Genomic DNA, 12,858 nt, shown 5'->3' with positions numbered 1-12,858 from the left:
TTTGTGAGTGACTGCGTGTGTGTGTGTGCATGTGTGTGTTTTGCACATGTATAATGAAAAGCGGTTAGTGAGTGGACCATATCCTTTGCCCTGAGTGGCTCTGGCTCAGGCTCTCTTAATTTAAGAGGGGATTAGGCTTGTGGAGGAACACTACACCCTCCCTCTCTAATTGGAGACGGGTAATAGCTGGACTCCTTGAAAACTGAGCCTTTTATCTTCCCGAGCTGAAACGGACTTAAAACATAGAAAGAATTACAATATACATCCATTTGAGCATCACACATGATTTCGACGGCTGAGCTCCTAAGCACCCGAAGCTGAATTAGTTTGAATGCGCGGCGACTCGTGATGATGTCAAAGATCCGATGAGACCAATGCGACGTCACCGGCACATTGACATCACAATCACAAAATTTCCTGCTTTTACCTTAAATGTGGGTTTTAATATGAACCGTTTAGACTGTAAAAGGTATGGATATAGTATCCTTGACGTCATCCATAGGTTTCTAAAGAGAGCGCAAATAAAGCTACAAGGCATGGCCAACCTTGTTATCGCACAGACCAAAAAAGAGGAAAAAAGTCAGACAGAACAAAAGCCTGCTAGCATTTAACTTAGATGGGCTTTTCTTTGGGAGAAATGCTTAATACTTCATTACATGTGACTCGTTTGTGTTCTGACCACATGTGCTTGGTTGTATTCTATATCAATAAAGTGTTTAGTCTTTTAAAAACACTGTTGTAATACACTGAGCCACTAAACATTGTTTTTATGACGTGTTTCTACAAGAGGAAAACACAAATTACTACTAAATACTTCAAATATAGTCTGTGCTAGTAACTAACTGCAAGGCTATTTATGACAGTTTTAGATGTTCTATAGCCTACAGCTAATAAATCTGTCAAATTGTGGAGTGCATTACAGGTCTAAAGAAAAATATAAATAATAAATTATCACAAATTTTTCAACTAAATGTATGATATAATTTAATAGAATTATTAATTAACATAAAAACTAATATATATATATATATATATATATATATATATACACACACACACACACACACACACACACACACACATACACACACATACACACACAGTTGAAGTCAGAATTATTATTAGCCTACTTGTTTTTTTTTTTTGCCCAATTTATCTTTAAAGGAGAAAATATTTTTTCAACACATTTCTAAACATAGCAGTTTTAACAACTCATTTCTAATAACTGATTTATGTTATCTTTGCCATGATGTCAGTAAATAATGTTTTACTAGATATTTTTAAGACACTTCTATACAGCTTAAAGGAGTATTTAAAGGCTTAACTAGGTTAATTAGGTTAACTTGGCAGTTTAGGGTAATTAGGCAAGTCATTGTATAACTATGGTTTGTTCTGTAAACAATCGAATAAATATACCTTAAAAGGGGTTATAAATTTTGACCTTAAAATGGTTTTTAAAAAATTAAAAACTGCTTTTATTCTAGCCGAAATAAAACTAATAAGACTTTCTCCAGAAGAAAAATATTATCAGATATGCTCTGACAATTTCATTGCTCTGTCAAGCATAATTTAGTGTGTGTGTGTGTGTGTGTGTGTGTATATATATATATATATATACCCAACTTTGAGAATAGATTAATAATATTTATTTGAGAACAAATATTTTATTATTGCTCGATAAGAGTCTCGCATCAATGCAGCACATATATATATATATATATATATATTAGTGGTGGGCCGTTATCGGCGTTAATGTGCTGCATTGACGCGAGACTCTTATCGAGCGATAATAAAATATTTGTTCTCAAATAGATATTATTAATCTATTCTCAAAGTTGGGTTGGGAGCTGGGTCTATTCTACACAAGCTATGATGACTTTCACTATGATATTTTAGCGCGGATGTATAACTGGCCGAATTACACTGTAGGGCGCAAGAAAGAGTCTTCAAACCCGTGTGTATTCCTACTGTGAAATTATCACATCAAACCTGATGTTTTGGCTGACTTTAACTGCAGTTCGGCAGGTTGACCTTCACTCATGAACATTTCATTCATGGCCCCGTGGCAAACTGGGGTATTAGACTGGTGAGAGTGTTGTGGAATTTAATAACGCATGCCAAATGAAAAAAAAAAACCTCCGTATTTTGCAATGTGTGTGTGTGTGTGCAGTCTTTTACTGACAGCCGCGTGTGTGGATCTTGTCGGAAAATATTGCAAAAAGTTCTACACAACGGTAATAGTTTGATTGCGGTGATTACTTCAATAATGCCACTAATATATGCATACTCCACATGTCTTAATTCCATATCTGTTTAGATCAGTTATGACTTTAGTCGAATTAAGGTCATCAGAAATTGCTGTTTGGAGCTCAAGTAGGCCTACAGTTCAACATTCATGTTTAACTGAATAAACAGTTAGTAAACACAAGAAGATCTTATTAAACATCATTTATTTTCATCACCAATTATTATAGTAGAACAGTTCCTGAAGAAGTTTGTGATGCATTTTGGAAACAGGAGATGAGCCCCTGGACTAATGCGCCACCTGGCCTGAGAAACCCTTTCTCAAAGACTCACTTTTAGTGATTATTTGGGTAGCACAAATATTCTGAATGCCTTCAGCAGAATTCAAATGAGCCATTTTAATCTAGATTAATCTAGATAAATTCCAAGATTACGATGAGATTAATCTAGATTAAAAAATTATCTAACTAAATTATATTTATAGATGTGTGTTTATATTACTTAAAATATAATTAGAATTTCTAAGGTAACTGTGTAATTATTGTCTTTAAAATGATTTTAGTTTTAACACTATTATTGTGTGGTTTGTTGACACTACTGTCCCAAAACAAATCTGGAAAAAGTGCAGTACACATTCAGATGGATGATTGGAGAGTTCATATACAAATAAGTGCCGTCTGAAATTTTCATCATATATGAGCATTTTTCTCAGGCTTCTGTGTAATTTCACTTTTATGGGAAAGGTTAGACTTTTCATTACCTTTAAAGCAAAATAACAGAACACAAACACATAGAGGCTGAGAAAAACACTCATTTTATAAGGCACTTCGCATTTGGCCCTTTTGCATCTGAACTCTTCAATGCATTACTAGATTTTAGATTTTTATTAATTTATTAGTTCACCATATGAAACTATCCAAACTTAGTTTTGATTACTTCCTAAACCCCCTGTTCAAAAAAGTTGAATAAACAAAAGTGAAGGCAAATGAAAAGAGGTCATAAAATTTTCAAAATGAGCTCTCCGAGTTTATTTACATCAGCATGCTTTGAACTCCGACTGTCACAAGTTTGCTCTGTGACCATTGGTTACGGATGCTGTCTTAAATATGGAAGTGATTCAGCTTTGACAAATCAAAGGCCAGCATGATCATAAAGAAACCTCTGATATTCCCGCTGATGTTCCCTTTTAGACGGACCTAGCAGAACTGCTTACATAAAACGTTACATCCAAAACTTTTTTTTTTCCAAAGGAGGAAAACTTCTCGAATTCTATGTGAACTGTACAACATCTCTTCGAGTCTCTCCAAGGGCCGAACACTTCAAAACTCTCGTCAGAAGCCTTGTAACAGACCCAAACCAGCCTTAGAGAGCGCGCGCAGAAACAAGAAAAAAGAGAAGAGAGTTCTGGAAGAGCAAAAGAATCTCAAAGAAACAATAATTGAAAGAAAAGGCCAAAAAACTCGGGGTTTTAAAGCAGCGTCTGATCAGATGAAATAAGTGCACAAGCGCTTGCCTGCTTTCCCCCCTTTTCCTTTTCCCTTTTCTTGCAGCTTACTGAAATAAGGCATTTCTTTTTTTCCATCTGATTGAATGTAAGACTAAAAGAGGACTAGAGGAAGCGAGACCAGCTTGTGTGTGCCCACTAGCTTTTAGTCCGTAGCCTAATGAGTTCCTGAGGGAAGGGGCGCTGTCAGTCATCCAGTGTTCCCTTTTTTCATCTCCCACCAACTCTGCCTGTACCGCAGAACTAAGGGGCATGACATAATTAGAGATCACTAAGTTACCACAACTTTTTTTGAAACAGTCCTACATTATCCATGGGAAAAAAAGTGGTATGATGTGATCAATTACGTACATTTAAAAATAAAATAGGTGTGCTGCATGGCTTTGTACCAGGCCCGCTGCTCTTTTCAACTCCAAAAAGTCACACAAATAAACCCTGATGGTGTTAAAGTGATAGATCGAGAACACAAGAGAGGGAAATTGAGTTGTTTTTATCCATTAGGAGCTAGTAAGTAGCGAGTAACAAACAGATGGAAGGAGTTTCAGTTATCCAGAGTTCCCTTTTTCATCTCGCACCAACTCTGTCTGTACTTCAGAACTAAGAGGGCTCTACAAATGCTCATTCTGAAAACGTAGCCCTATATACATTTCTGGAGATGGCGAATTATGTAGCCAGAAGTACATTGGCTGCATTTCATCTTTAAAACGAACACTACGGGGCGGTATGATGCCGTTACTTTTCTCTCTTACTAGCTGACTGCTTGCCTATGTGGACGGCTTTTTTTCCCTGTTACCAGTTTGTCCAGTTAGCTTGTCGTGTACGTCGGCGAACTTGAGATGCAGAGAGGAGTTGACCACAACGACAAGGTTTGAGGTGAAGAGCGATTACAGAAAGTAAGACAAAAACAGAAGCCAAAAGATAATATAAACAAGTGAATAACTGGGTGAAAATGTGGTAAAATCTGAAAACGTGGTAAAAACCAGACGTGGGCTTTTCTTTTTCTGGATTGCTTTTAAAAAAATTATCGGTTGGTTTTCGGGAAGGAGGAAGGTTGGTCAGTTGATCAGTCAGTCAGTCGACAGCAGCCTCTGGTGGATTTATGAGAGAACAGCAGGCGTAAACAGCAGCCTCTAGTGCACAGGTGTCAAACTCAGTTCCAAAAGGGCCGCAGCTCTGCACAGTTTAGTTCCAACCATAATTAAACACACCTGATCAAACTAATTGAGTCTTTCAGGCTTGTTTAAAACCTACAGGTAAGTGTTGGAGCATGGTTGGAACTAAACTGTGCAGGGCTTCGAGTTTGACACCCCTGCTCTAGTGAATATGTGAAAACAAAAACTGCAAAAAATCGTGGCTCCTGAGACATTTTTGGTGCTTTCCAGAAATGTATATAGAGGTACATTTTTAGAATGAGCCTGGGTTGGATCAAATGCATGCAAAAACAAACGGTAGGTGTGCTGCATGGTTTTGTACTAGGCCTACTGCTCTTTTCAACTCCTAAAGGTCACATAAACAAACCCCTATGGTGTGGAGGTGAAATAATACAAGAAAGGGATATTATAATATTTTTGTCCATTGGGTGCAAGTAAATACAGAGTAACAAACAGATCGAAAGAGTATCAGTCATACAGTCTTCCCCTTTCATCTCCCACCAACTCGGCTTGCACCGCAGAACTAAAGGGCATGATATAATTAGAGATCACTAAGTTACCAAAACTTTTTTTTTTTTTTTTTTAAACAGGCCTACATTATCCATGGGAAAAAAGCGGTATGATGTGATCAATTCAACATAGGCTCATTCTGAAAACGTATGACATAATTTATGTAGCCAGAAGTATGTATGGCTGCATTTCATCTTTAAAACGAACGCTATGAGGTGGTATGACATCGTTCCTTTTCACGCTTACTAGCTAACTGCTTACCGTATGGTCGGCTTTCCTGCTGTTACCAGTTTGTCAAGTTAGCCCGCCACGTATAGCGGTGGACTTAAGATGTAGAGAGAAGTTAACCACGATGACAAAAGTTTGAGTCAGAGCAAGAACAAGCAATCGCGAATGGCACTCGGCAGAGAAATTTCAGATCTGAAAAAGCATACACAGCGCCCTCTTGTGCATTTGCGGGGGAAAAAATGCAAAGAAATGTAGCTCCTTGAAGATATTTGACGCTCTCCAGAAATGTTTATAGTGGTACGTTTTCAGAAAGTGAGAGAAAATGAAGCCCTATATACCTTTTTGGAGATTGCGAAATATGTAGCCAGAAGTACGTCTGGCTGCATTTGGATTTTAAAGCGAATGCTACAGGGCGGAATGACACTATTCCTTTTTGCGCTTACCAGCTGACCAATTACGTCCATATGGACGGCTTTCCTGCTGTTACCAGGTTGTCCAGTTAGCTCGCCTTGACGTCAGCTGACTTTTTTTATGAACGATTTCCCACATAAAAAAAAATGTATAGTAAGTAATATATTGTTTTTAAACTATACCAAGCACTGGTAGTTGGTGGTAATTACAGTTGCAACAAATTTAGCAATAGAAGCTAATTAACTGTTATTAATTAATTTACAAAATAATATACTGTACTTACAGTTGCTACAGTTTAGTAAAGATAGTAGTTTAAGATCAGATAATCAGTTAAAATAATCAGTTAATAACTATATTTTATATTGTTTAAATGATTAACTATAGTAATTAATTTTAATGTGACACAATATTTTTTGCTTTTATATTTTACAACAAAGCAATTTTAACCAAGTATGATACTATTAAGATCCTAAATTAGTTCATTACACGTGTGAATAAAGTCCTAAGTGTTTAACCGATTATTTTTATTTACATAATTTGAGTTCTGAAACTGCAAAGATTTTAAAATGATCATTACAATATAATAATGATATAATGACTGGAATGGGAAACCCTAAACTGTTCACAGTCTAATGAATGGCAGTCGTAGCACGGGCGGTCTCGATAGCCATATTTGTGAAATACAGTAGGTGGCGATAATGCTCCTAAGGAGTTAGTTAGTTATCATATATAGTTTGCCTAGATCGTGTGTGCTAGATTGCGTGTGCCTGAAACGTGTGTGGTTTTGCGGGTCTGCGACTGGATATATCTCTATAAAACTTCTGTTGGATTCCTAAACACAAAAACTGCTAAAAAGTATCTCCGGTGATGTATTTGGCGCTCTCCAGAAATGTATATAGGGGTACAAATCAATTACATGCAAATAAAAACTAAAGGTGTGCTGAATGGTTTTGTACTAAGCTTGCTGCTCTTTTCAACTCCTAAAAGTCCCACAAATAAACCCTGATGGTGTGAGAGGATGAGTACAAGAGAGGGATATTATGACATTTTCATTTGTCGGGTGCCAGTAAATAGCGAGTAACAAACAGATGGGAGGAGTGCTGATTGATGGGTCACAGGGAACAAAAACAAGACAGGGATTTTGGAAACATCTGCATGTGAATGGAGCTCGCCTGAATATGCCGTCGCTGAAGAACAGACGCCGGCAGAAGCTCGGAGTAATTGCCGATGAGCAGTATCAGAGAAAAAAGGCTCTAGCGAAGAAGACAAGAACATGTATAGCGCTCAAGAGGAGGTGTGTGAGACAACAGAGCTCATGCATAACGTGTAGCAGCTCATTAAAAGGAAATTCGCTCTTTATTTACTCATACTCCTCACGTCATTTCCTGCTGTCTGCTTTTGTGGAGCACAAAAGGAGAAATTGTAAAGAGGGCTTGTAGAGGTTTGGCCAAATTCACAACTGAGGAATTGAGTGAGTGAATATATTATGTTGAAACGGAATGACATAAAGAGGAATGCTGTCAAGCGTACAGTGCACAAAACTATCCGTAAATTAGCCGTTTTCCTTATTTTGTGATTCATGTATTTATTTTCCCTGTTTATTTATGCTTTTGAATTGCATGATGGAACCTTGATCCAACATAGTCTCATTCTGAAAACATAGCCCTATATACAGTTGAAGTCAGAATTATTAGCCCTCTTCAATTTTTTTTCTTCTTTTTTAAATAATTTCCAAATGACTATTAACAGAGAAAGGAAATTTTCACAGTATGTCTGATAATATTTTTCTTCTGGGAAAAGTATTGTTTGTTTAATTTTGGCTAGAATAAAAGCGGTTTTTAATTTTTTAAACACCATTTTAGAGACAATATTATTAGCCCCTTTGAGCTATATTTTTTCTCGATTTTCTACAGAACATACCATTGTTATGCAATAACTTGCCTAATTACCCTAACCTGCCTAGTCAACCTAATTAACCCAGTTAAGCCTTTAAATGTCAATTTAAGCTGTATAGAAGTGTCTTAAAAATATCTAGTAAAATATTATTTACTGTCATCATGGCAAAGATAAAGTAAATCAGTTATTAGAGATGAGTTATTAAAACCATTATATTTTGAAATGTGTTGAAAAAACCTTCTCTCCGTTAAACAGAAATTGGGGAAAAAATAAACAAGCTGTCTAATAATTCAGGGGGGCTAATAATTCTGACTTCAACTGTATATATTTCTGGAGATCACAAATTATGTAGCCAGAAGTACGTATGACTGCATTTCGTCTTTAGAAACGAATGCTATGGGGCGGCATGACGCCGTTCCTTTTCACGCTTGCAAGCTGATTGCTTACCTCGGTGTGGATGGCTTTTCCGCTAATACCACTTTGTCCAGTTAGCTCACCATTTATGTCAGCAGACTTGAGACACAGAGAGGACTTGACCATGAATGATAATGGGGTTCGAGTCTGGTGAAGAACGGTTACAGAAAGTGGGTAAGATAAAAACAGAAGCCAAAAAATAAAACAAACAAGTAAATAACAGGGTGAGAGTGTGGTAAAATCTGAAAACGTGGTAAAAATCAGACGAGGGCTTTTCTTTAATGGCCTTGTTGGGCCAATGGAAAAGAGCCAGGTGAGCTAAATAAGTACATTTTTACTAGGTATGGGACGATAACCGGTTTCAAGGTATACTATGGTTTGGAAAAGTCAAGGTTTCAAAACCGCCAAAATTTTCTGCTTTACCATTTCTAAGGTATGTGTAAGATTTGTTTTCATTTATTTTTTACATGTTTGTCAAAACTATTTTATTAATTTTTTTAGGGCACAGTACCTCCAAAAGAAAAGGAACCTCCACATCAAAAGCTACTGGTCCAAAATATTTTAAATGTTTTTTTTAACATACAATATTTTGTGTTCAATGAGGGAAAAAAGTTTTAGTTTTTTACCCAGACATTAAAAAAAAAAAAACTATTTCAAAGCAGTAATCACAATCACAATAGCCCCATTAAGCAATATATTTTTGATAGTCTACAGAACAAACCATCATTATACAATAACTTCCCTAATTACCCTAACCTGAATAGTTAACCCAATTAACCTAGCTAAACCTTTAAATGTCCTGGCAAAGATAAAATAAATCAGTTGTTAGAAATATTATATTAATATTTAATATATTAAAACTATTGTGTTTAGACGTGTTAAAAAACCCTTCTTCTCTCCATTAAACAGAAATTAGGGAAAAAAATAAACAGGGAGGCTAATAATTCTGACTTCAGCTGTAATTGTTTTATGTTCAATCCACCTAAATTTGTAAAAACAGTTAACTTTATCGATTTGTGTTAGGACAACATGAAGGAATTGTCTGTAACCCGGCATTTTCAACCTCATTTTATGGTTCAGACACACTCGGAGTCCCCATTTAGAAGGAAACCCACAGTTTTGGGTTAATTACCCCACTGTCTCCCCACAATGCGGAGCCTGTGTTGATCATCTCTGTCTCTTGTGAAACTCACCGTGCGCTCTGGCAGCCGAGCTGCGTCAGTGCCAACAGGGAGGAGTGTGCCAGCCTGTGAAAGGGTTGAGTGCGGTTGACCCCCATGGGTTGTTTGGGCATTGGATGCAGATCAAAGGCTTGGAGCAGCGGAGAGAGGAGGAGGTGAACCGCTACGGTGAGGGTGGGAGATGTGCCAACTCGGATTTACATCCCTGGAGACTGAGAGAGGTGTGAGACAGAGAGAGAGAGAGAGAGAGAGAGAGAGAGAGATACAGGATTAACATCTCCCCCGTTATTTGCTTGCTCATGATAAACCCAGCACTGCAGTGTCCAAAAGGTGTCATGGTTTATTTGAATGAGAAGTGCTAAGGTCAGGCTACTCTATAATGTTCTCAAAGCAGTCTTTATTTTTACACTAGTATTTTCTAATCAGGAATTTGTTATTTCAGTCACACTTTTAAATATGGTTATATTAGTTAATGTTTTTACTTCACTGTGGAAAATGCTGGGTTCCACACAATCGAGTTATGTCGAGACAACATAAAGCAATTAAGTTAACGTTCATTCATTTTCCTTTGTCTTAATGCCTTTATTCAACTATTCCAAGCATTTGTTTTTACGGATGTGTGTAGCGGATCCCCTTCCAGCTGCAACTCAGTACTGGGAAACATCCATACACACTCATTCACACTCATACAGTGCGACCAATTTAGTTTATCCAATTAACCTATAGCGCATTTCTTTGGACTATGGGGAAACCGGAGCACCCGGAGGTGTACAACACGGAGCGAACATGCAAACTCTATACAGAAATGCCAACTGACCCAGCCGAGGCTTAAACCAGCAACCTTATTGCTGTGAGGCGACAGTGCTAACTACTGAGACACCTTGCCACCTAAGTATATTATTAGTTTTTACAAATTGATTTATAAAGTTGATTAAACATAAAACAAAGAAATTGTGACCCAAAAAACCACATGAATTGTGTTGTTTGAACATATTTTTTGAGTGTAACATGAAGTAAAAATAAATAATAATTGTGGAACCTTTATTAATATAGTTCAACGTTAACTAATGCGTTTCTAAAATACTAATTTTAACAAGAAATGCCTTTAATTCCATTAACTATCATTAAAAATTAATAAAAACCATAATTAATGCATTGTTCATTGTTTGTTCATGTTACCAAATACATTAAATAACATCAGCCAACACAACTTTATTGTAAAGTGTTACAGTTTGTTTCTCAAGTGTTGTAAAAATTGTTAAATTTATGTAAAATGGCACAATAAAAATCTCAGACAGCATATATATATATATATATATATATATATATATATATATATATATATATATATATATATATATATATATATATATATATAAAACATAATAATTATAATTTCATCTACAGTGTAAGAAATTGTGCAAAATTGCTCTAAACTATTTATGTGTTGAATTTAAACAAATTAAATGTATTAATTTTCAACTTAATTTGTTTAAATTCAACCCAAGTAAATAGTTTACATCCACTTAACTTAAAAAACATTTAGTAAATCCAAGGATTCATCTTTGAATCCTTTTTTCAGTGGGAAATCCATCCATACAAAGGTAAGCAGTTAGTGTTTGTTTTAAAGACGAAACACAGCCATACATACTTCTGGCTATATAATTCCTGATCTCCAAAAATTTATATAGGGCTACATTTCAGAATGATCCTATGTTGCAATTATTAACCTTACAGACGAACTAAATGAATAAATGATTTTATTTTTAATTATTTGGGAAACAATTTATTTTAAGGTAAAATTCTTGTTATTAACAAATCACTAATGATGACTTTTAGCTTAATAAACTCTTATTTTTATGCTAAATATTAGTTTTTAAGGTAGTAGTTGGGTTAAAGTGTTAGATAAGATTAGGGATGTGGAATAATATCGTGCAGAATATGTATTTTATAAATACTAATAAACAGAAAATGTAACAGGAAGGTAATCAACCACTAGTTAACTACGTTCGACAGATCGCACTATTATGTTCTTTCCTATTTTTTAAGTATTTATAACCTGTTTTAACACATTTTAATCTGTTTTTAATCATTTCTATTGTTTATTTATTTTTTTCTGAAATTTGTCTTTTTTATTCTTGTTTATGTAAAGCACTGTGTATGAAATGTGCTATATAAATAAACTTGCCTTGCCTTTTTAAAAATCCTACAATTTCGTACGCAGTAATAAAGGGACTAAGCTGAAAAGAAAATGAATGAATGAATGATTGAATGACTGAATAATGTATAGCTGTGGTTGTGTTATATATCCAGGTGTTGGTTAAGCACAGCCGAGAGCTATATAAAAGCGCAACCTCCGAGCAACAAAGCAAATCGATTTCCTCGGGGACCCCATTTAACGAATTCATCCACTTATTTCTCCTTTCAGCAGATACAGCGGGAGCTTTCTTTGCTTATCTGATCAGTGTTTTTCACTTTTTTCCCCCTAACCCGATCTCCGCTGCTCCCCTATGCGCCCACCTCCACACCTGGGTTTGACACCAGGGCCTCATTTAGTGTCAACTGTGTCTTCTCTTTAATGATGGAGGGATTAGTGTTGTGCAATTGCTGCGCGCGCACACACACACTCACACAAAAGCTCACATTCCCGCTGTGACTGTCTTTTTAAGAGACTGATCAGCGTCACTTTGGCATACTATCAGTGAAGCTTAACACGACTCCGCGCAGCATGGGCCGCAGTTCCTACAGCTCACTCGTAGGTGGAGCAGGCGTTTTTTTGAGTCTAAATGGCTAGAGGGACTAAAAAGGAAGAGCTGAAGCCCCAAATGCTAATGTCCTTCAGTCCTGAGTCGGAATCTGGTTTCAGGAGTACATTAAATTCATGTGTTGCGAAAAGGAATAATAAACTAAAACCAAAGGTTGAAATAACAACAAAGAAATCCAGCTCCCAAACGTACTTGGGATCACATTTAAAGTGCTTTGAGAGTTTATCTAATATGTATTTTCTGTTTATTCATTCAAATACATGTCAGACAGGCAGTTGATTGTGTACCGCACGTTTTGAATGTTATCACTCGATTAAATGGGCATTATCAGTGGTTATCAGCAGATAGATATAGGGCAGCAGGGGCCTTCTGTTCCTAATGGTATATTCTCAGAAGGATGTTATCATTCCAACACATGGTTAATCAGCTATACTAATAGAGAAGACTCCTGATCCAGTGTGCTAAAACACTGTTCTTTGTTATTTACTACATTGTAGTCCAAAATACACAATACGCTGTTAATATGATATGTCCAGCTTGTTACATTCTTTTGT

General features: G+C 36.2%; 1 long non-coding RNA gene across 1 annotated transcript in view; it reads right to left on the bottom strand.

Moving 5' to 3' along the window:
• Positions 1-12,858, bottom strand: part of LOC137495292 (uncharacterized) — a 105,219-nt gene that overhangs the window by 17,955 nt on the left and 74,406 nt on the right. The window contains exons 6-7 of the long non-coding RNA XR_012408221.1: positions 9,552-9,751; positions 8,392-8,505 (exon numbers count right to left, since the gene is read on the bottom strand). This is a non-coding gene — a long non-coding RNA (uncharacterized lncRNA). The remainder of the gene's footprint in view (positions 1-8,391; positions 8,506-9,551; positions 9,752-12,858) is intronic.

The sequence above is a fragment of the Danio rerio genome, chromosome 1 (assembly GCF_049306965.1).
Source record: "Danio rerio strain Tuebingen ecotype United States chromosome 1, GRCz12tu, whole genome shotgun sequence".
Lineage (NCBI taxonomy): Eukaryota > Metazoa > Chordata > Actinopteri > Cypriniformes > Danionidae > Danio > Danio rerio.
This window is presented reverse-complemented; position numbering and strand designations above follow the sequence as displayed.